This window comes from Balaenoptera borealis, assembly GCF_965194805.1.
Source record: "Balaenoptera borealis genome assembly, chromosome: 6".
Classification (NCBI taxonomy): Eukaryota; Metazoa; Chordata; class Mammalia; order Artiodactyla; family Balaenopteridae; genus Balaenoptera; species Balaenoptera borealis.
In genome coordinates, this window is record NC_138863.1 from 114,362,928 (window position 1) to 114,384,219 (window position 21,292).

The 21,292-nt window shown below is 37.6% G+C and overlaps 1 protein-coding gene across 19 annotated transcripts in view; it reads left to right on the plus strand.

Annotated features, from left to right (window-relative positions):
• NCKAP5 (NCK associated protein 5) overlaps window positions 1-21,292 on the plus strand; it is a 1,102,730-nt gene that overhangs the window by 630,558 nt on the left and 450,880 nt on the right. The gene's annotated exons all lie outside the window — the stretch shown is intronic.

Below are 21,292 nucleotides of genomic sequence, written 5' to 3' on the forward strand. Positions count from 1 at the left end.
ACTGAGCCTGCGCTCTAGAGCCCGCGAGCCACAACTACTGAAGCCCACGTGCCACAACTACTGAAGCCCGTGCACCTAGAGCCCACTCCACAACAAGAGAAGCCACCACAATGAGAAGCCCGCGCACCAAAATGAGGAGTAACCCCTGCTCGCCACAACTAGAGAAAGCCCACGTGCTGCAACGAAGATCCAACGCAGCCAAAAAATAATTAATTAATTAATTTTTAAAAATATATATATATGGGGCCAGGTAAAAATTCAACCTATTGTTTAAAATCTCTTCATTTTCATGGAAAAAACACAGACTTGTGCATTTACAGTCCTGGGACCAGATACGGGCACCCTATGAAGAACAGTTTGCTTTTATTTTCATGTTTCACGTCACCATTTGCAAAACCAGGAAAATAATTTTTGATTCTTTTCTCCCTCATGAGGTTATCCCAGGCAGAATCCAGTTTGAGAAGTTGCCCTAAAATTTTCTTCAGCAAACTGGGTGGGTCTTATCTTTCATTTACCACTGGGATTTGGATATGATTGGTGATGGATAATTGTGCTTCCTCATTATGAGGCTTTTATATTGACAGCTTAATTTTTAGGTGTGTTGCAGGGAGAGAGCAAAGTTGAGCCTTTGGATGATTTATCTCATGGAGGCTTATACCACGAATGTTTGGAATTTTGGTTTAAAGGCATCTTGGAAGAACAGGGTAGGAAGGGTGGATGACTCCTCGGTTTCAGAGTCATAATTGAACACCCTGTTCAGCTCTTGGAGCCCATGATAATACAGGTGCTGTAGAAATGCACCAATCAATACTTTAAGAAATGCATGTCCCACCCCTCACAGGCTATTACTTATACAAACTTGTGCTCAATTTTTCATTCTGTTCGATGGCAAATCTCACTTTATGTCTCCAAACTTGAAATAATAGCCCCTCCCCACCCTCCGAAGCAACTTTAAAACAAGTACCATTTTGTAATACTTGCCATTTTAATGATACAAGAAAGGAAGGTGCAGATCTTGCTACCCTTGTACTGTCTAATTGAGATGTCTCTGTACTCAAGCTATTGATTTACAGGGCGTGAGGCACCCGGCACAGTAAATTACTTTTGTACGATGCCAGGTCATCTGCTGTAAATCAAATGACAACCCCATACAGATTTGAGTTGCGCAAGAGCTGAGGCTACATTCTAGGTTTAAAGAGAAGATAATTATTTGTAAAACAAATAGTGGGTGGTTTTACATACTGCCTTTGTGAAGATTTTTTGCCCCAGCATAATCAGTTTTCTTAGTAAGCTTCATTGACATTGAAAGTTCAAGTCCAGTTATAGCCAGACAACTAATGTAAATCAGCAAAAGATGGGGGGAGAAAGCCTATGTAACAGAGAAGATAATTACACGATAATTTAAGTAGACCCACTAAACTATTGCTGATGGCCTTTTACATTTTAAACTTTGGTTTGTAAGATGTTTCTAGTTAGGCTTATTCAAACAATCCTGTTACTATAATCTAAGTCTTTGTAAAATTCTCAGTATTACAGAGCTTGTCTATAGCATGTCACCCTTGGACATGGTCAGTATCTGAATGCTCATGTAAATAAGTTCTATAATCCAAATAATTGTATTAAATTTAAAACTTTTGTAGTCATGATTTTCTCCTTCTTTTCCTGGGTTGACAAGTTCCTTTTGTACATGATGATATCTGAGATGTAATGTAGGCATACTTTGAGTATTGTTCATGGGATGAGTTTACTTTTTAGAATAATGTAATAGCCTACCTTTTCAAAGGGTACGAAGTGACTTACAAGAAAAGGTAGTTTTACGGTAAGACTGTTAATTAAAATAAAAATGGAAAATAAAGACCATGAAAGGGGAATGTGGCGAGTAATCATACTTACACAGCCCAGCATGCTTTCGGAGAGTGAGCATTTAATTTAGCTCTAAGATTCATGGCAGACAAGATTAAAAGGAAAACACAAGAGGATATGTAATTCTTATCTCGTAGACAAAGGCTACTACTCCCTAAAGAGAGAAACATTATCTTTGGCAATAAACTCATAGTAGAATGCATCTTATAGGCCCCTCCAGAGATGGCATTAAAGGATATAATAGACAGTGGTCCACGATAGTGCAAATTAGGATTAATTCGTAAAAGTATTACTGCTTCTGCTATGTCACTTATGTCTATGAAGTTAAGTAATTTCACACTATATGGTTTAGGAATTCTGGGTCTATGCCTAAGTGAAAACGAGTAAAGTAGGAAGAACTCCAGTGCTAAAGGTTCTCAGGTTAAGCACTATACTTCAAGTTCATGGGGACATGTAAATATACATGTGTTGTATTTTTCCAATACCTCTTTTATGAACCTAGAGCACAGAGGCATGAGATGCTGAGGCCTGGGCTGAGTTGGGTAAGGTATTTTTCTGGTATGTTTGATAGTACCGTAGCCATGGGAGCATCTAAACAGTAGTCAAGGAGATTCTGAGTCTCAGATTCAGGGCTGATGCGAGGCATTGAAGGGGAAAATGAATAATGAAGTTAGAAGCTGGGACAATTAGGTATATGTGTGAAGTAGAATTCAGGTGTCAGAATGAGCGATTCAGAATTACTTTGAGGCTTGATTTTATGCAATTTCAGTTAGGTGATGGGCTTGGTGGCTTAAACGCACCAGGCAAAGCTGAGCATTTGTGATTACCTGTGGTAATGAGTAATGGGATCACTTAGGTGATAAAAATCTATAAAAATGTTTAAATGAGTAGTTCTCTTTTATGTCATCACCAAACCTTCATCCATAAGCCCTTCTTCCCTCCTGACCTCTGATTAGGATATAATGATCAGCAGTGGTCCAGAATTTGGGCAATTAAAAGAAATGTGACTAGAGGTTACATAATTAGCTCTAAGCTCATAAATCAGAAATTGCCTTCACTGAGGGTGATTCAGGCAGCCATAACAAACTTAATTTAGACCATTTACCTTCTTTAATGTAAATACAGAGAAGAAAAAGGATACTTTCAAATTAAGGCTTCCCCATAGATGAAGGCATGAATCAAGATAGATGCAGTAAGGTGGTACTTAAAGGCAGGTGCTGGTATCATTCAGGCTGCCCCTTCCTTCTCTTGTTATTTAGTGATATAAATCAAAGATGCTTTCCAGATGTCATAAGGATTGTTTAACCCATTGTGTAGTATACATATATGGGCATATTTTATGTGGGATTCGCTTGGTGATCCCCCCTATAATTCCATAACTGTCTCTATCCTCCCTTTAACCATTTTGAACTGTGATTGTCGAGCCAGCCAAGGTCAATGGGGCGAACTGAGGCTATGTATGTAAAGATAATTAGTGTTTGAACCCCCAGCTTCATTACTCCACCTTGAGTGAATGAAATGTTTGTGCATCAGTTAGATTCCAGGGACAATGTCTCCAACCAGGTGGGGTGTATTGAGGTGGAGTAATAATGATTTCTAAAAGACAGACTTCTGAAGAAATAAGCGACTCTACAGAGTTGATTTCATGCAAACCATGCATGATTTGCACAAGTATTTGAGTTGATCCCTTTGGAAACAATCTAATCAATGTGTAGGCTATTACTGAAAGCTGCTGTTCATATAGGACAATCAACTGCTTTTATTGTGTGCACAATAAGATAGAACATAATATGTATCCTCAAAAAATGTAGACTCCGGATGGAGAAGCCATATGTACATATATGAACCAAACAACACATTTATAGTTTAGCTATAAATGAAGGGAAATTTTGTCTAAATTCTGGACAGCCAGACTTCATAGCTGTTAGTAGTGTTATCGTGCAAAGGCATGAATCAAATCAGATGAAATTAATGATTGGGTAGTGATACTAGCAATAATAACACATGTGTTTATCATGTGGCAGCTCTATGCTGCAGTCTATTTGAAGCTTTGAATTAGAATCAACCTGGTACTCTCACCATCAAGCAGACATGTTTTGTAAAAGATATGCAGTTAGCAAACCACATCACACCCAAAGCATCAGGCATCAATCATTGTTTCCCTGCAGCTTTGAAAAGTTCCAGGCATGTATGTGTGCGTGTGTGCGTGTGTGTGTGTGTGTGTGTGTGTTTACACAATGCAGTGTAAATTTCAGTAAAGGGAACAATTAAGCTTTGTCACTCATATTTGACTAAGATAGTTAAAAATCACCCAAATGGAGTCCAAGCTTGCACTCTCTACCTCCAGAATTTCTCTGCACCTGTTTTGACCTTCTCTCCCTGCACTGTTATCTGCTGCCTTGAAGCTATTTCTTTGCTTACGGTAAGGGGATTTCTCCTCTCCCAGTTGATTGCTATGCTTAAGTGCAGTCTGCTGCGTGCTGAACTTCAAGGAGATGTACATGGAGCTGGTTTCACCGCCTAACCCGTTCACTGGTTGCCGTTCCCGTTATCAGCTCTCAGAGACGTTGTAGAACCCTAGGGTTCATTTTCCACTGCCCATTTGGAAGCTGTAGGCACCTGGCATAGAAGTGTGTGTTGAAGAAGGTAGTATGCCCTTCAGCGTTCTGCCCACGTATTCCCTTCTACCTCTGTATCTGTCTGGTACATTAAAAGAACATTTTCTCTACATTTTTAGAAGGAGTGAAACGTAACAAGATGAGGACAGCCGTCAGTTGACCTTTGGGCAGTCAACAGCACAGCCTCTTCTGCCCCTCTTCTACACTTGTTCCTGTCCCAGAATCTTCATCAGCTTTCACCTGTCACAGAGGCTGGCTCTCCTCAGTGCCTTGTTCCTCCTGATGAATGTAGAGGGCAATTTTCTATTGATTTGGAGTTGCTATTTCCACACGATCAGCAATATTTCTTGCTGTCATAAAAATGGAGACTTGTCATAAAAATGGAGGCCTCTCATTTGCTCCTCTGGGTGAATTTACCAGAAGTTTAAAATGGCAAAGCAACACTGTTCAAATTATAACTTTTCTTCAAATGGCAACAGATGGAAGAAAGGAGTTTACATGGCATCTTCTTTAAATGCTTGGTTAACGTAATATGGATCATACTTTGATGTCAGAAATGTGTATCTTAGTATCTGGCGTATAAGTTCTCACTTGAGCAAAGCAGAGAGGGGCTAAAATCAATTCTATAGAGAATGGAAAGAAAGGAGGCCTTTTTCAGCAGTTACTAACTTAATATGAAACATTCCTTGATTCCCTTGTAGTTCTGCTTCTGTGTAAGACATGATGACCTTGTCACAAGTTTTTAAACTTCTTAATGGAGCTATATATTGTTGAGTGGACAACATGAAATTTACATCACCTGTTATTCAAGCCTGGTAGAGAAAACAATAGTAACATAAAATGTAGTTCCAATTTCATTTGAAAGAGCACTATCCTATTGAATGGGTTTTCTAGGACCTGGTTCTAGCCCCACGTCTAACTAGCTTAATAACGGTGGTTAAGTAATTTGACCTTTCTGGATCTCATTTCGCTCATTTGTAAAATGAGGAAGTTGAATTGCACTGTAGTTTTATAATGCTTTTTAGGCTTTTGAAAAGGCCATGTGTTAGAACTGAAAGGCATTTCTTGAGTGAAGTTATAATTACACTGTTATAACCAGGGCTTCTTGAAGTTCTAACAACCAGGTTTCATGTTAAGAACTTGGAGTGGATTGTCTTATTCTCCATGTTTTGATGACAGAGATGATCTGTGGGACTGGGCTTTCACCATGTCTATTTTGGTTACTTGACTCTGGAGAAGTTGAGATGAGAAAACTGCCATGCCCAGATGAAATATTTCTGTTGAGGACAGTCAAATTGAATACTGAGAAACCTGGCTGGTAAAAGGAAGCGAAGATCCTCTGCTGTGAACATAACCGTTATTGCTCTTGGCTCTGATGTTGTCTGCTTTAGGATTTATTTGAAACAGTTTTGGGAAAAGCCTGAACAGAGAGAACTTTATGACAACCAGAATTGTTTTCACTTCTAAACAATTTCTCTGAAGACATAGTCCTCAGTAAAAATACCAGTGATTTAGTCTCTCCTCCAAATGTCTTTTTCGATTACCTATTATAACTCTTAATGTATTACTATCCCTACCCAACACAGTTTTTCTTTTAAGAAAATAGATGCAGGATATGGGAGAATACGTTTCATTTTAAAATTGGAAACTAAGTTCATTCCTGCTCTAAATAATAAATGTTTTTTGGTCAGGTTTACAGAAAATCCATCTTTTAAGTGTATAGTTTGACCAGTTTTGACAAGCATATGCCATCATGCAACCACCACTGCAATCAATACAGAATATTTTCATGCCCCAGAAAAGTTCCCTCATTTCCCTATGGTCTGTTCCTTCTCCACACCCTAAGACCCTGGCAATGGCTGATCTGATTTGTCTCCCTGTAGTTTTGCCTTTTCCAGAAATTCTTATCATTGAAGTTATAAAGCATTTAATTTTTTTGTGTATCTGGCTTCTTTCACTGAGCAAGTCTTTTGAAATGCAGCCTTGTTGCTGCATATATCAGTACTTCATTCCCTTTCATTGCTTAGTCATAATCCATCGTATAGAAGTACCACAATTTGTTTATTCATTCACCCGATGATGGATTTCTTCCAGTTTTTGGTGATTATAAGGTTGTTACAAACATACAACTTTCATTCCCGGGTCTCAGTATGTTTCCATCTCTCTTAGGAATGGGATTACTGTGTCATATAGTAAGCCTATGTTTAACTTTACAGGAAACTGCCAAACTGTTTTGCAAAGTAGCCATGCCATTTTGCATTCCCACTGTAAATATTTAGGGGTTCTCATTGTTCCATACCGATGAATCCTTCTTGAATGTTTTTTTCTTTTTTTAACATCTTTATTGGAGTATAATTGCTTTACAATGGTGTGTTAGTTACTGCTGTATAACAAAGTGAATCAGCTGTACGTATACACGTATCCCCATATCCCCTCCCCCTTGCGTCTCCGTCCCACCCTCCCTATCCCACCGCTCTAGGTGGTCACAGAGCACCGAGCTGATCTCCCTGTGCTATGCGGCTGCTTCCCACTAGCTATCTATTTTACATTTGGTAGTGTATATATGTCCATGCCACTCTCTCACTTTGTCCCAGCTTACCCTTCCCCCTCCACGTGTGCTTAAGTCCATTTTCTACGTATGCGTCTTTATTGCTGCCCTGCCCCTAGGTTCATCAGAACCTTTTTTTTTTTAGATTCCATATATATGTGTTAGCATACGGTATTTGTTTTTCTCTTTCTGACTTACTTCACTCTGTATGACAGACTCTAGGTCCCTCCACCTCACTACAGATAACTCAGTTTCGTTTCTTTTTATGGCTGAGTAATATTCCAATGTATATATGTGCCACATCTTCTTTAACCATTCATCTGTCGATGGACACTTAGGTTGCTTCCATGTCCTGACTATTGTAAATAGAGCTGCAATGAACATTGTGGTACATGACTCTTTTTGAATTATGGTTTTCTCAGGGTATATGCCCAGTAGTGGGATTGCTGGGTCGTATGGTAGTTCTATTTGTAGTTTTTTAAGGAACCTCCATACTGTTCTCCATAGTGGCTGTATCGATTTACATTCCCACCAACAGTGCAGGAGGGGTCCCTTTTCTCCACACCCACTCCAGCATTTATTGTTTGTAGATTTTTTGATGATGGCCATTCTGACTGGTGTGAGATGATATCTCACTGTAGATTTGATCTGAATTTCTCTAATGGTTAGTGATGTTGAGCATCCTTTCATGTGTTTGTTGGCAGTCTGTATATCTTCTTTGGAGAAATGTCTATTTAGGTCTTCTGCCCACTTTTGGATTGGGTTGTTTGTGTTTTTGATATTGAGCTGCATGAGCTGCTTGTATATTTGGAGATTAATCCTTTGTCAGTTGCTTTGTTTGCAAATATTTTCTCCCATTCTGAGGGTTGTCTTTTCATCTTGTTTATGGACCCCTTTGCTGTGCAAAAGCTTTTAAGTTTCCTTAGGTCCCATTTGTTTATTTTTGTTTTTATTTGCATTTCTCTAGGAGGTGGGTCAAAAAGGATCTTGCTGTGATTTATGTCATAGACTGTTCTGCCTATGTTTTCCTCTGAGAGTTTTATAGTGTCTAGCCTTACATTTAGGTCTTTAATCCATTTTGAGTTTATTTTTGTGTATGGTGTTAGGGAGTGTTCTAATTTCATACTTTTACACATACCTGTCCAGTTTTCCCAGCACCACTTATTGAAGAGGCTGTCTTTTCTCCACTGTATATTCTTGCCTCCTTTATCAAAGATAAGGTGACCATATGTGCGTGGGTTTATCTCTGGGCTTTCTATCCTGTTTCATTGATCTATATTTCTGTTTCTGTGCCTGTACCATACTGTCTTGATCACTGTAGCTTTGTAATATAGTCTGAAGTCAGGGAGCCCGTTTCCTCCAGCTCCATTTTTCTTTCTCAAGATTGCTTTGGCTATTCTGGGTCTTTTGTATTTCCATACAAATTGTGAAATTTTTTGTTCTAGTTCTGTGAAAAATGCCATTGGTAGTTTGATAGGGATTGTATTGAATCTGTAGATTGCTTTGGGTAGTATAGTCCTTTTCACAATGTTGATTCTTCCAATCCAGGAACATGGTATATCTCTCCATCTGTTTGTATCATCTTTAATTTCTTTCATGAGTGTCTTATAGTCTTCTGCATACAGGACTTTTGTCTCCTTAGGTCAGTTTATTCCATGGTATTTTATTCTTTTTGTTGCAGTGGTAAAGGGGAGTCTTTCCTTAATTTCTCTTTCAGATTTTTCATCATTAATGTATTGGAATGCAAGAGATTTCTGTGCATTCATTTTGTATCCTGCTACTCTACCAAATTCATTGATTAGCTCTAGTAGTTTTCTGGTAGTATCTTTAGGATTCTCTATGTATAGTATCATGTCATCTGAAAACAGTGACAGTTTTACTTCTCCTTTTCCAATTTGGATTCCTTTTATTTCTTTTTCTTCTCGGATTGCTGTGGCTAAAACTTCCAAAACTATGTTGAATAATAGTGGTGAGAGTGGGCAGACTCATCTCGTTCCTGATCTTAGTGGAAATGGTTTCAATTTTTCACCACTGAGAACGATGTTGGCTGTGGGTTTGTCATGTATGGCCTTTATTATGTTGAGGTAAGTTCCCTCTATGCCCACTTTCTGGAGGGTTTTTATCATAAATGGGTGTTGAATTTTGTCAAAAGCTTTTTCTGCATCTACTGAGATGATCATATGGTTTTTTCCTTCAGTTTGTTAATATGGTGTATCACATTGATTGATTTGCGTATATTGAAGAATCCTTGCATTCCTGGGATAAACCCCACTTGATCATGGTGTATGATCCTTTTACTGTGCTGTTGGATTCTGTTTGCTAGTATATTGTTGAGGATTTGTGCATCTATGTTCATCAGTGATATTGGCCAGTAGTTTTCTCTTTTTGTGACATCTTTGTCTGGTTTTGGTATCAGGGTGATGGTGGCCTCATAGAATGTGTTTGGGAGAGTTCCTCCATCTGAAATTTTTTGGAAGAGTTTGAGAAGGATAGGTGTTAGCTCGTCTCTAAATGTTTGATAGAATTTGCCTGTTAAGCCATCTGGTCCTGGGCTTTTGTTTGGTGGAAGATTTTTAATCACAGTCTCAATTTCAGTGCTTGAGATTGGTCTGTTTATATTTTCTCTTTCTGGCTGGTTCAGTCTCAGAAGGTTGTGTTTTTCTAAGAATTTGTCCATTTCTTCAAGGTTGTCCATTTTATTGGTATATAGTTACTTGTAGTAATCTCTCATGACCCTTTGTATTTCTGCAGTGTCCGTTGTTACTTCTCCTTTTTCATTTCTATTTCTATTGATTTGAGTCTTCTCCCTTTTTTTTCTTGATGAGTCTGACTAATAGTTTACCAGTTTTGTTTAGCTTGTCAAAGAACCAGCTTTTAGTTTTATTGATCTTTGCTATCATTTCCTTCATTTCTTTTTCATTTATTTCTGATCTGATCTTTATGATTTCTTTCCTACTGCTAACTTTGGGGTTTTTTTGCTGCTTCTTTCTCTAATTGCTTTAGGTGTAAGGTTAGGTTGTTTATTTGAAATGTTTCTTGTTTCTTGAGATGGGATTGTTTTGCTATAAACTTCCCTCTTAGAACTGCTTTTGCTGCATCCCATAGTAGGTTTCGGGTCGTCGTGTTTTCACTGTCATTTGTTTCTAGGTATTTTTTGATTTCCTCTTTGATTTCTTCAGTGATCTCTTGGTTATTTAGTAGTGTATTGTTTAGTCTCCATGTGTTTGTATTTTTTGCAGGGTTTTTCCTGTAATTGATATCTAGTCTCATAGCATTGTGGTCAGAAATGATACTTGATATGATTTCAATTTTCTTAAATTTACCAAGGCTTCATTTGTGACCCAAGATATGATCTGTCCTGGAGAATGTTCCATGAGCACTTGAGAAGAAAGTGTATTCTGTTGTTTTTGGATGGAATGTCCTATAAATATCAGTTAAGTCCATCTTGTTTAGTGTATCATTTAAAGCTTGTGTTTCCTTATTTATTTTCATGTTGGATGGCCTGTCCATTGGTGAAAGTGTGGTGTTAAAGTCCCCTACTATGATTGTGTTACTGTCGATATCCCCTTTTATGGCTGTTAGCATTTGCCTTTTGTGTTGAGGTGCTCCTATGTTGGGTGCATAAATATTTACAATTGTTATATCTTCTTCTTGGATTGATCCCTTGATCATTATATAGTGTCCTTCTTTGTCTCTTGTAACATTCTTTATTTTAAAGTCTATTTTGTCTGATATGAGAATTGCTACTCCAGCTTTCTTTTGATTTCTATTTGCATGGAATATCTTTTTCCCTCCCCTCATTTTCAGTCTGTATGTGCCCCTAGGTCTGAAGTGGGTCTCTTGTAGACAGCATATATACAGGTCTTGTTTTTGTATCCATACAGCCAGTCTGTGTCTTTTGGTTGGAGCATTTAATCCATTTACATTTATGGTAATTATCGATATGTATGTTCCTGTTACCATTTTCTTAATTGTTTTGGGTTTATTATTGTAGGTCTTTTCCTTTTCTTGTGTTTCCTGCTTAGAGAAGTTCCTTTAGCATTCGTTGTAAAGCTGGTTTGGTGGTGCTGAATTCTCTTAGCTTTTGCTTGTCTGTAAAGGTTTTAATTTCTCCGTCGAATCTGAATGAGATCCTTGCTGGGTAGAGTAATCTTGGTTGTAGGTTTTTCCCTTTCATCACTTTAAATATGTCCTCCCACACCCTTCTGGCTTGAAGAGTTTCCACTGAGAAACCAACTGTTAACCTTTTGGGGATTCCCTTGTAGGTTATTTGTTGTTTTTCCCTTGCTTCTTTTAATATTTTTTGTTTGCATTTAATTTTTGATAGTTTGAGTAGTATGTGTCTTGGCGTGTTTCTCCTTGGATTTATCCTGTGTGGGACTCTCTGTGCTTCCTGGAGTTGATTGACTATTTCCTTCCCCATTTTAGGGAAGTTTTCAACTATAATCTCTTCAAATATTTTCTCAGTCCCTTTCTTTTTCTTTTCTTCTTCTCAGACCCCTATAATTCAAATGTTGGTGTGTTTAATGTTGTCCCAGAGGTCTCTGAGACTGTCCTCAATTCTTTTCATTCTTTTTTCTTTATTCTGCTCTATGGTAGTTATTTCCACTATTTTATCTTCCAGGTCACTTATCCATTCTTCTCCCTCAGTTATTCAGCTATTGATCCCTTCTAGAGAATTTTTAATTTCATTTATTGTGTTGTTCATCATTGTTTGCTCTTTAGTTCTTCTAGGTCCTTGTTAAACGTTTCTTGTATTTTCTCCATTCTGTTTCAAAGATTTTGGATCATCTTTACTCTCATTACTCTGAATTCTTTTTCAGGTAGACTGCCTGTTTTCTTCTCATTTGTTTGGTCTGGTGGGTTTTTACTTTGCTCTGTTTTCTGATTTTGCTTAACTTACTGTGTTTGGGGTCTCCTTTTCGCAGGCTGCAGGTTCGTAGTTCCAGTTGTTTTTGGTGTCTGCCCCCAGTGGCTAAGGTTGGTTCAGTGGGTTGTATAGGCTTCCTGGTGGAGGGGACTAAGACCTGTGTTCTGGTGGTTGGGGCTGGATCTTGTCTTTCTGGTGGGCAGGACCGCATCCAGTGGTGTGTTTTGGGGTGTCTGTGACCTTATTATGATTTTAGGCAGCCTCTCTCCTAATGGGTGGGGTTGTGTTCCTGTCTTGCTACTTGTTTGGCATGGGGTGTCCAGCACTGGAACTTGCTGGTTGTTGAGTGGAGCTGGGTGTTAGCATTGAGATGGAGATCTCTGGGAGAGCTTTCGCAGTTTGATATTACGTGGGGCCGGGAGGTCTCTGATGGTCCAATGTCCTGAACTCGGCTCTCCCACCTAAGAGGCTCAAGCGTGACACTCGGCTGGAGCACCAAGACCCTGTCAGCCACACGGCTCCAAACTCTGGAACTCCAAACTCCAGAGGTCCTCCTTTTGACCTGCTGCCTCTCCCCTTCTGCCTTGAATTTTTGACTTAATGAATTATTCTAAGGTGAGACTTAATGAATTTTTCTAAGGTGAACAGTCTTGTAACCAGCGTCAAGTCAAGAAAGAACACTCTGCCAGCCCCCCGTAATCCCCTCCACATCCCTCTTCCCAATCTTGACCCTTATCTTCCCCCAGTAATAACTATTATCTTGACTTGAGAGCAGTAACCTCCCCGTGTTTTTAATAGTTTTTAAAAATTTTTATTGAAATACAGTTGATTTACAATGTTGTGTTAATTTTTGATGTGCAACAAAGTAATTCAGTTTTATTTATATCTATATATGTGTCTATTCTTTTTATATTCTTTTCCATTATGATTTATCACAGGATATTGAATACAGTTCCCTGTGCTATACAGTAAGACCTTGTTGTTTATCCATTCTATATATGATAGTTTGCATCTGCTAATCCCAAGCTCCCAGTCCTTCCCTCTGCCTCCCTCCCCTTGGCAATTTCATAGATATGTTCATTTGTGTCATATTTTAGATTCCACATATAAGTGATATCATGTGGTATTTGTCTTTCTCTTTCTGACTTACTTCACTCAGTGTGATAATCTCTGGGGTCATCCATGTGGGTGCAAATGACATTATTTTGTTCTTTTTATGGCTGAGTAATATTCCATTTTATATATATATATATATATATATATATATATATATATATATATTATACACACCACCCCCCACATATTCTTTATCCATTTATCTGTTGGTGGTTTAATACTTTTTTTCATTTAATGTGCATCCCCAGACATTTTAATCTTGTCTGTTTTTTCTAAAACTGCACATATCTTTTAGATTCCTGTTGGCCAACAGGTTACCCTACATCACTTGCTTTTTCTTCAGATTTATCTATTGAAAAATCTAGAACATTTGACCGATAGAGTTTCTCACAGTCTAAATTTGTTAATTACTATTCTTGGGGCAGTTCAACATGTTCCTCTGTCGTCTATATTTTCTGCAGATCGACAGCTGTTTCCATACATTGCTCTTAATAATGATCCCAATAAAGAGTTAAAAGTTTTTGTTGCCTATCCAAGGGGCAGAGAACGCTTCTCATATCCCCATATATCTTTTGTACTAGTACCAATGACCTTTGCTATGGTGTTCATTCAAAAAAGTTTTGTTTGAATTTGGTTGAAAAATAAATGAATGAATACAAGAATGAATGAATACCTTCACTGAAGCAGAAGGGTGCAGCCAGCATTGTACTATGAAAGACTTAGATTAAACATATGGAAGAATTTTAAAGATAGTGTGTTTATGATAGAAACTTGCTTTCAAGAGAGGTTTTAGAATGGCCATTTCTGGGGATCTTTAAAATTTTGATAATAGTCATCATTCTTAGAGTTGTAGACTATGATGGCCTGGGGGCATGAGGAACCGATTTCCTGTTCCTGGGTTTCTATGATAGAGTGCTCACCTATAAAAGATGAGTTGTCTGTTTCAGAATATTCTTTGCAGAATTCCTGTCTGCAGGGCACGAAATGGAATTTGGTGCATTGAAAGTTTGCTTCCCGTAGGGTAAAGTTTACTTTCAGAGAGTGTTCTTTGACCCTCAGATAACATTTATACCAGTCTGTCTGGGGTAGCATATGGAACAATGCAATAGCAGCAGTCTGAGTAGCAAGGATTGTTGTTCTGATTACCTTTTTGGTCCATAGGCAGTGCATTTAACAAATGGTATTCCCACAGACTGTATCTCTGTGTGCTGATTGTAAACACTTGGAACTCTTCTTTTGGATCCTTTGTTCAATTTGGGAAAAATAATTCAGTGAAGATGGTCATTGGTTATAAATGTCTACATCTGTTGCTAACAAACAGCCTCAAGCTTTTAAGAATGTTTCCAGGGAATAAAGTAGGGAATTAGCTATGCTAAAGCTATGGGATTCTGACAAAAGAAATGTGTCGTAGTTTTCATTAACTTGTGTTTCAGAATTCTTTTCACATTTCTCCTGCCCCAAGGTTTTTCACCTGTTGTTTGGAGTAGCAGCAAGCGACAGGAGGCATTTTCTCATAACACCCATATGAGTTTCATTTTGCGTAGTTTCAATAGCATTTCAAGCTGTTAGGTTTCATGGTTAGTGTTTTTATTAATATTGATATCAACATGGCCACAAAATAGTGACTTTTACACTTCTTTTATTGCTCAGTGTTTTCAAAACCATTCCCTACATTATTTCATTCACTTCTCACTGTAATCTTAAGTGTAGTAGGCAGGACATATTGCAATATCATAATTTAAATAAATACAATATTTTAAATTTTTTATTTTATTGAAATATAGTTGATTTACAATGTGTTAATTTCTGCTGTACAGCAAAGTGATTCAGTTATAGATGTATACATTCTTTTTCATTTTCTTTTCCATTATGGTTTATCACAGGATATTGAATATGGTGCCCTGTGCTGTACAGTAGGACCTCATTGTTTATCCATTATATTTATACCAGTTTGCATCTGCTAACCCCAAATTCCTAATCCATCCCTCCCCCACCCCCCCCTTCCCCTTGGCAACCACAGGTCTGTTCTCTATATCTGTGAGTCTGTTTCTGTTTCATAGGTAATTCATTTGTGTCATATTTTAGATTCCACATATAAGTGTTATCATATGGTATTTTTCTTTCTGACTTACTTCACTTAGTATGATAATCTCTAGGTCCGTCCATGTGGCTGCAAATGGCATTATTTCATTCTTTTCTATGGCTGAGTAGTATTCAATTGTGTATATATACCACATCTTCTTTACCCGTTAATCTGTCATTGGGCATTTAGGTTGTTTCCGTGTCTTGGCTATTGTGAATAGTGCTGCAATGAACATTGGGGTACATGTATCTTTTTGAATTATAGTTTTGTCCGGATACATGCCCAGGAGTGGGATTGCTGGATCACATGGCAACTGTTAAATAAATACGATATTGAAACTTAAAAAATGAAGTAATTTGTTCATGGTCACATGGTGAGGTAAATACCAATCTAAATCCTAGGACTTCCGACTTCTGGTCAAATACTCTTTCTATTCCCACTTTCATTCATTTTGCAGTTTATAATCCATGGTAGAAAATGAAGCTGCAGATGATATCAGAAGCAATTGTGGTTCATACAGATCTCAGCCTTGATCATAAATTCATACTTTCTGCCACTGATGGTGTTTCTTTTTTCTTTTTTTAAAAAATATTTATTTATTTGGCTGTGCTGGGTCTTAGTTGAGGCACGTGAGATCTTTGTTGCAGCATGCAGATCTTTTAGTTGTGGCATGCGGGATCTAGTTCCCTCACCAGGGATTGAACTGGGGCCCCCTGCATTGGAGGGGAGGTCCCTGATGGTGTTTCTTAAACTTGATCATCATCACCTGATTGAGACTGTACCCAGGAGAAACATGGGCTGGAGGGGTGAATGAAATTATATCAGATTAAACAGAAAACTTGGCATCTATCATTTTCTTTTTTCAAAATTCATAAGGAAAGTTCAATCGTTGTATCTTTAGTGCCTCTTTTATGGTCTGCATGATCAAGTTATCTCAGCTGATATTTTTGTACTGCATTATCAAATTAACTAGGCTGATGGTAAAGATAGTATTTCCAAACATCCAGACTGCCCTCAAATTACAATTCCATTTATTATATAGACTGCCTAATCATTGAATTTAGCTAAGATGACCCAAATTTCCCCTCTGCAGTTGGCTTGGACAATATGTATTTAGCTAACAAAGCCCAGTTCCAGATTTACTTTCTCCTTGATGCCTTTTAGAGCATTCCACTTTCCTCACCTGATTATTTTAAGACTTTAATCACATAATTATATATTTTTCTTGCTAGCGTCTTTGGACCTCAACCTATGTGTTCCCCTACAGCAGACCATAAACTTCTTATGGTTTTAGAGTGATATATAGTAGGTGCTCAGTAAATGTAATAAATGAATAAAGTATTAATAGTATTTCTAATGTGCCCTGTTGCTGTTTTAGCTATCATTTATTGAGCCCTCGCTGTGGGTGACATCTGGCCATTCTGGTGCATCATATTTACCTAAATAACTTTCAGATGTCTGATTAATTTTAGTTAATTTAAAGATTTTCTTTCCATTCGGGTGGTACTGTTACATTAGGAGGAAGGTTTTGCCGGCGCTATTGAGATCCAACTGTGACAACTTTTTTTTATAGGGCAAAGTTAATTTGACCCTGGGTTAAACGAGATGGGGAGGGAGGGGGGGCACAAATTAAGTCAGTTCTGTCCCCTGCCCCTCAGGATCTTACGGTAAAGCTAGAGTCACACTTGGAGAAAAAAATAATCAGGTTAGATGAAACCAAATCTTCACTGCCAGAAAGGGAGAGAAAAATGATCTAAGAAAACCTCTGTTAGCCAGAGAGGGATTCATTTGAGATGGGTATTGAAGCATTGGGGGTGAGGAGGATTTAACTGAAAACTGAAGAAAGGGCATTTTAGGTTAAGAGAACAGAAGACAAAGATGGGCCTAAAGGTGTGAGTATTCCCAGTGGGATAAAGAAGCAGCTGACGGTCACGTGTGCTGGGACTCTTCCTATAAAGCCCTTATTTAATCACACTAGCCCTTTGAATCAGGCCTTCAGCATTCCTTTGCGTCTTGGGTAGTGAGAGAATGCCTGGCCTACCTTTGTAGTGTTGATCTTGGGAACATCTCAATCACTCAAGTCAATCTTACTTTGAACCCTTTCCCTGAAGCCCAGCGGTCACCTTTGATGTCAAAAACACTTTAAGAATTGATTTCTGTTCCCTCAGCAATTCACATTATTGTCAAGAGAGTCCCCAGTGAAATAGTAATATATTTAGTATACTTCCAATATGTATGACATATAACACTTACAAGTCTATTGCCTTTTCAGAAACACTCACCAAACATATGTTATCAGGAAATACCCTACAGGTCTGTGTAATAGATTTGAATGGCTTCAAGTTTGTGCAGACCTAGACTTTCTGAGCAGTCTCTCTTGAGTAAAGAATTGAGTAGTAGAGTAATAAGGTTGTAGGAACTGCCTCAGTGTACCTAAAGCCTGATTTAGGAAAGGCCAGGACCTTGGAGATTACAGTGATGGTGAGGACATCCATCATTTAATAAAACCTAGAGAGGCAAAGGACTATGTCTAAATGCACAGGGGGAGAACTCCTTAGATGTGAATAGCGGCAAAGCAGTACACTTGAAACTTCTGTGATGACCCTTTAAACAGAAGATACGTGAGATGCAGATGTATAACTAATCTAGCTTTTACTGGCAGTTAAGGAGAACTAACCATGTGTCAGATACTCTTCTAGGTGCTAGGGATATAGCAGTGAAACAGAAGAGAAAAAGTTCCCTTCCTCATGAAGGAAACATAATACTACACGTAATTTAATTCTTAACCCTCCATGAAAAATATTCCTATTATCTCTCTTTCAAAGATGAGGAAACTGAGGCTCATGTAGGTTGAATAACATAACCATTGTCACACGGCTTGAGTGTGACAATGGGATTTGAACTCAGATAGCCTGCCTCTTAACCATTACTCTATACAGCTTCCTGTTTCTGTTATACCTACAAAAGAGCAAGTGAACTAGTATTTATTGAGTATTAACCTTGTACCAGTAACTTTGGGGGTTGCTTTAAACATGGAATCTCATTGCTTACAATCCTGTGCAGAAGTATTAGTATCCATATTTTATAGATAAGAAAAATAATGCTCAGAGAGGTTAAGTAATTTACAAAAGGTCACACAGCCAATAAACAGCTGAGCCAGGTTTCAACAGGTCTGTCTGTCCCTTGAGATATATTTTCTTCCTATTGTACACTACAAAAAGTACTAGATGTTAAGCTTCTCAAAACTTCAGTATTTGTTTCAGTGCAATCTTTATCTTTGGAGCAACTACATATAGTTACTATTTTGGATATATACCAGTTTACTAAAATTTTTCTTCCAATGTTTTCAAGAATCAATGTGTATCTATTCATCGCTTGTCATATGTTCTGCATGTCTGACAAGTGTCTCTGTCATTTTGCATAAGACACAAAATGTTGTTTCAGGCATATATTTTCAAGCCAGCTCACCCTAAAACTTATAATAAAGTTCAAATATCATTGCACCCTTTTTCAGAATTACTTGATTAAGGAGCCTTTAGCAATTTGAGAAGTTCATCTTTAGTTAAATTTGCAGTAAATATTAGATGTAAATATGATGATTTACGAAGTCAATATTATTTCCATTATATTACTTCTGAAAATATTCTCACCCAGTTTTCTTCCATATTTTCAACATTTCTATCAATATTTTTCTCCATATTTTCATATAAATATAATAATCAAATCACCAGAAGTAAGGAAAAAATACCAGTAGAAAAAGGTGGGTATATATATTATGCTACAATTTATCTAAGAAGGAAGTGAGTTTTGTGCACATATGTGTATGTACACATGTAAAAAATATATGGAAAGAGGTATATTGGGGAGGATAAAGTAAAACTTTAAAGATGGTTAACTATAGTGAGAAAGAGAGAGGATGGGACAGGAATAGAAGCTAAATTTCTCTGAATAAACTTTGTTTTGAGAATTTGACTTTTAAAATATATGAATGTTGAATGTAATTATAGCATAACATCTAATTTAAAAATTCTGAAAAACTGAAAGCACAACAGAATACATCTAACTGTAAATTGAGTTGATGACAAAACTACATAGAGAAGAATCCTTTGAAGTGACTTCAAGACAGAGAAGTTCATACATTCATAGTAGGATATATTAGAGACAAAAAGAAAGACACATTATGCTGTACACCTAAAACTAATACAATGTTATATGTCAAATACATAAATAAAAATGAAAAAATAATAAAATCAATTATCTGAAAAAAAGAAACACAGAAAATGTAATTGTTTTTAGTAATCATATTTTTGGAGGTCCTGTTGCTATTGTTATTCTGAGGCTGTTTTTAAAAAGATTCATGATCCAATTTGAAAAGGCTTCTGCCCATCAAAAATGTCTCAATTTGTGCATCAGTAAGAATAATAACAGTCATATGTTGAAACACATCAGCTATGGCTAAATCCTTTTGTTCATAATGATACAAAACAACCCCAAAACAACCTTTAGAGGATGCTGAGGAACCAACTCATTCTTTTCAAAACCGATATTAAAGGAAAGGAATCAAGCATTTATTGTGTCTTTCCTTTAAGAACTGTAACTAAATCACTATTGAGGGGCAAGTTTCTCTTTATAGGATGTTTCAGCTAATAAATGAAGACAGAATGATATAATTAGAATATACTTTGCAACTCCTGGTGAAACAGTGACTCTAGGTGGTGATCATCATTGGCTGCTAACATCACAGGGAAAGACAGTTGTCTGTTATATGCCTCCTGGTGGAAATACACAACGCCACCTATGAAACACATTGAACCTGAATGTAATCAAGCCTGCAGGTCTAATCACCAATTTACAGGAAACATCATGAAAATAGGTTAGGCAAAATTCGAACTACGAGAACATCTATAGGACAAACAACCTGGTTTCTTCTTTGCAAAGAAATTGCAAGGAGGAAAAATAAGGTAGGGAGAAAATCTATAGATTAATAAGAATCTCAAGAGACATTGTGTGGACCTTATTTGGATCCTGATTTGAACAAACAGTAAAAAGAAAACAAATGAGATATCAGAATGTATGAAATGGTTGGAAGATTTGTATCCTTCCTGGATATTTTATACAGTTCATGTATTTTAAGTGTGGTGTAATATATGGTTACTTTTTTTTTTTTTTTTTTTTTTACATTTTTAAAGAGAGTCTTTGTAGTCTGTACGTACTGACATAAATAAGTGATTTGCTTTAAACAATCTGGAAAGAGGATAAGGAGTAAATGTGAAATCTTATTGGCCACGAGTTGATTATAATTAAGCTGTGTGATGGGTACATGAGAGTTTCTTATGCTGTAACCTCTACTTTTGTAGATGTTTGCAATTTTCATTAAAAAAGAATATCTTAGAAACATGCTTTTTCTTATTGTGGCTTATTAGCTGTAATCTTAGTATTGCTAAAGAAATTAACAGAATTTAATACAATTACTCTTTCATTTGTAAGCCTGTAATATTCTAAAATTAACTCTGATACATCCCCACCCCTAACATTTACAGGAGCCTTGAGTAAGAGTAACGTGCTACCCCTGTTCCTCGTGTCCAATATGTATAAGTCACAAGTCAGGCTAGCAAACTGCCAAATAAAATATGTTCTGTTCCCTTACCTGGATGCATATACCTTCATCACATCACGGAAAACCAAATTTGAGTTTAAAATTCTCCGATTCCTTTCTATGTTTTGTAATAGGCATCTAGTTACAAACTCCTGACCTGCAGCCCCATTCTTTGGTCACCTCCCTTTCTCTTCCCACTTGAAGCCCTATCTTCCTTTACCACCAGGAACCTCAGTGCACCTGTGTATACACCCCAGCTTTCCTGTCTACACCCTTTTCACATCCCCTGTACGCTGCCACTCCCTGGGCCTCCAGTGTACACAGAGGCCTATACAGGTCCTAGAAGCAGGCGCAGGGCTGTTTGAAGGAAATTCCTGATTTACAAGTGCCCAGAGCAGCCTGAGGCAGAGGGGAGGCACAGATTCTGCATGGGGCACATCCTCTTGACCCTGAGGAACCCTCACCTGGTGGAAATTGGTGATGGCAGGAGGGTCAGAGCAGAGCCCTCTAAAGCTCAGGGCCCAGAGTTTGACATCTCGTGCCTGGGTCCAAGGGAGATAGGCCTCTGTTAGGTTAAATTCTATCAATACAATTCTTA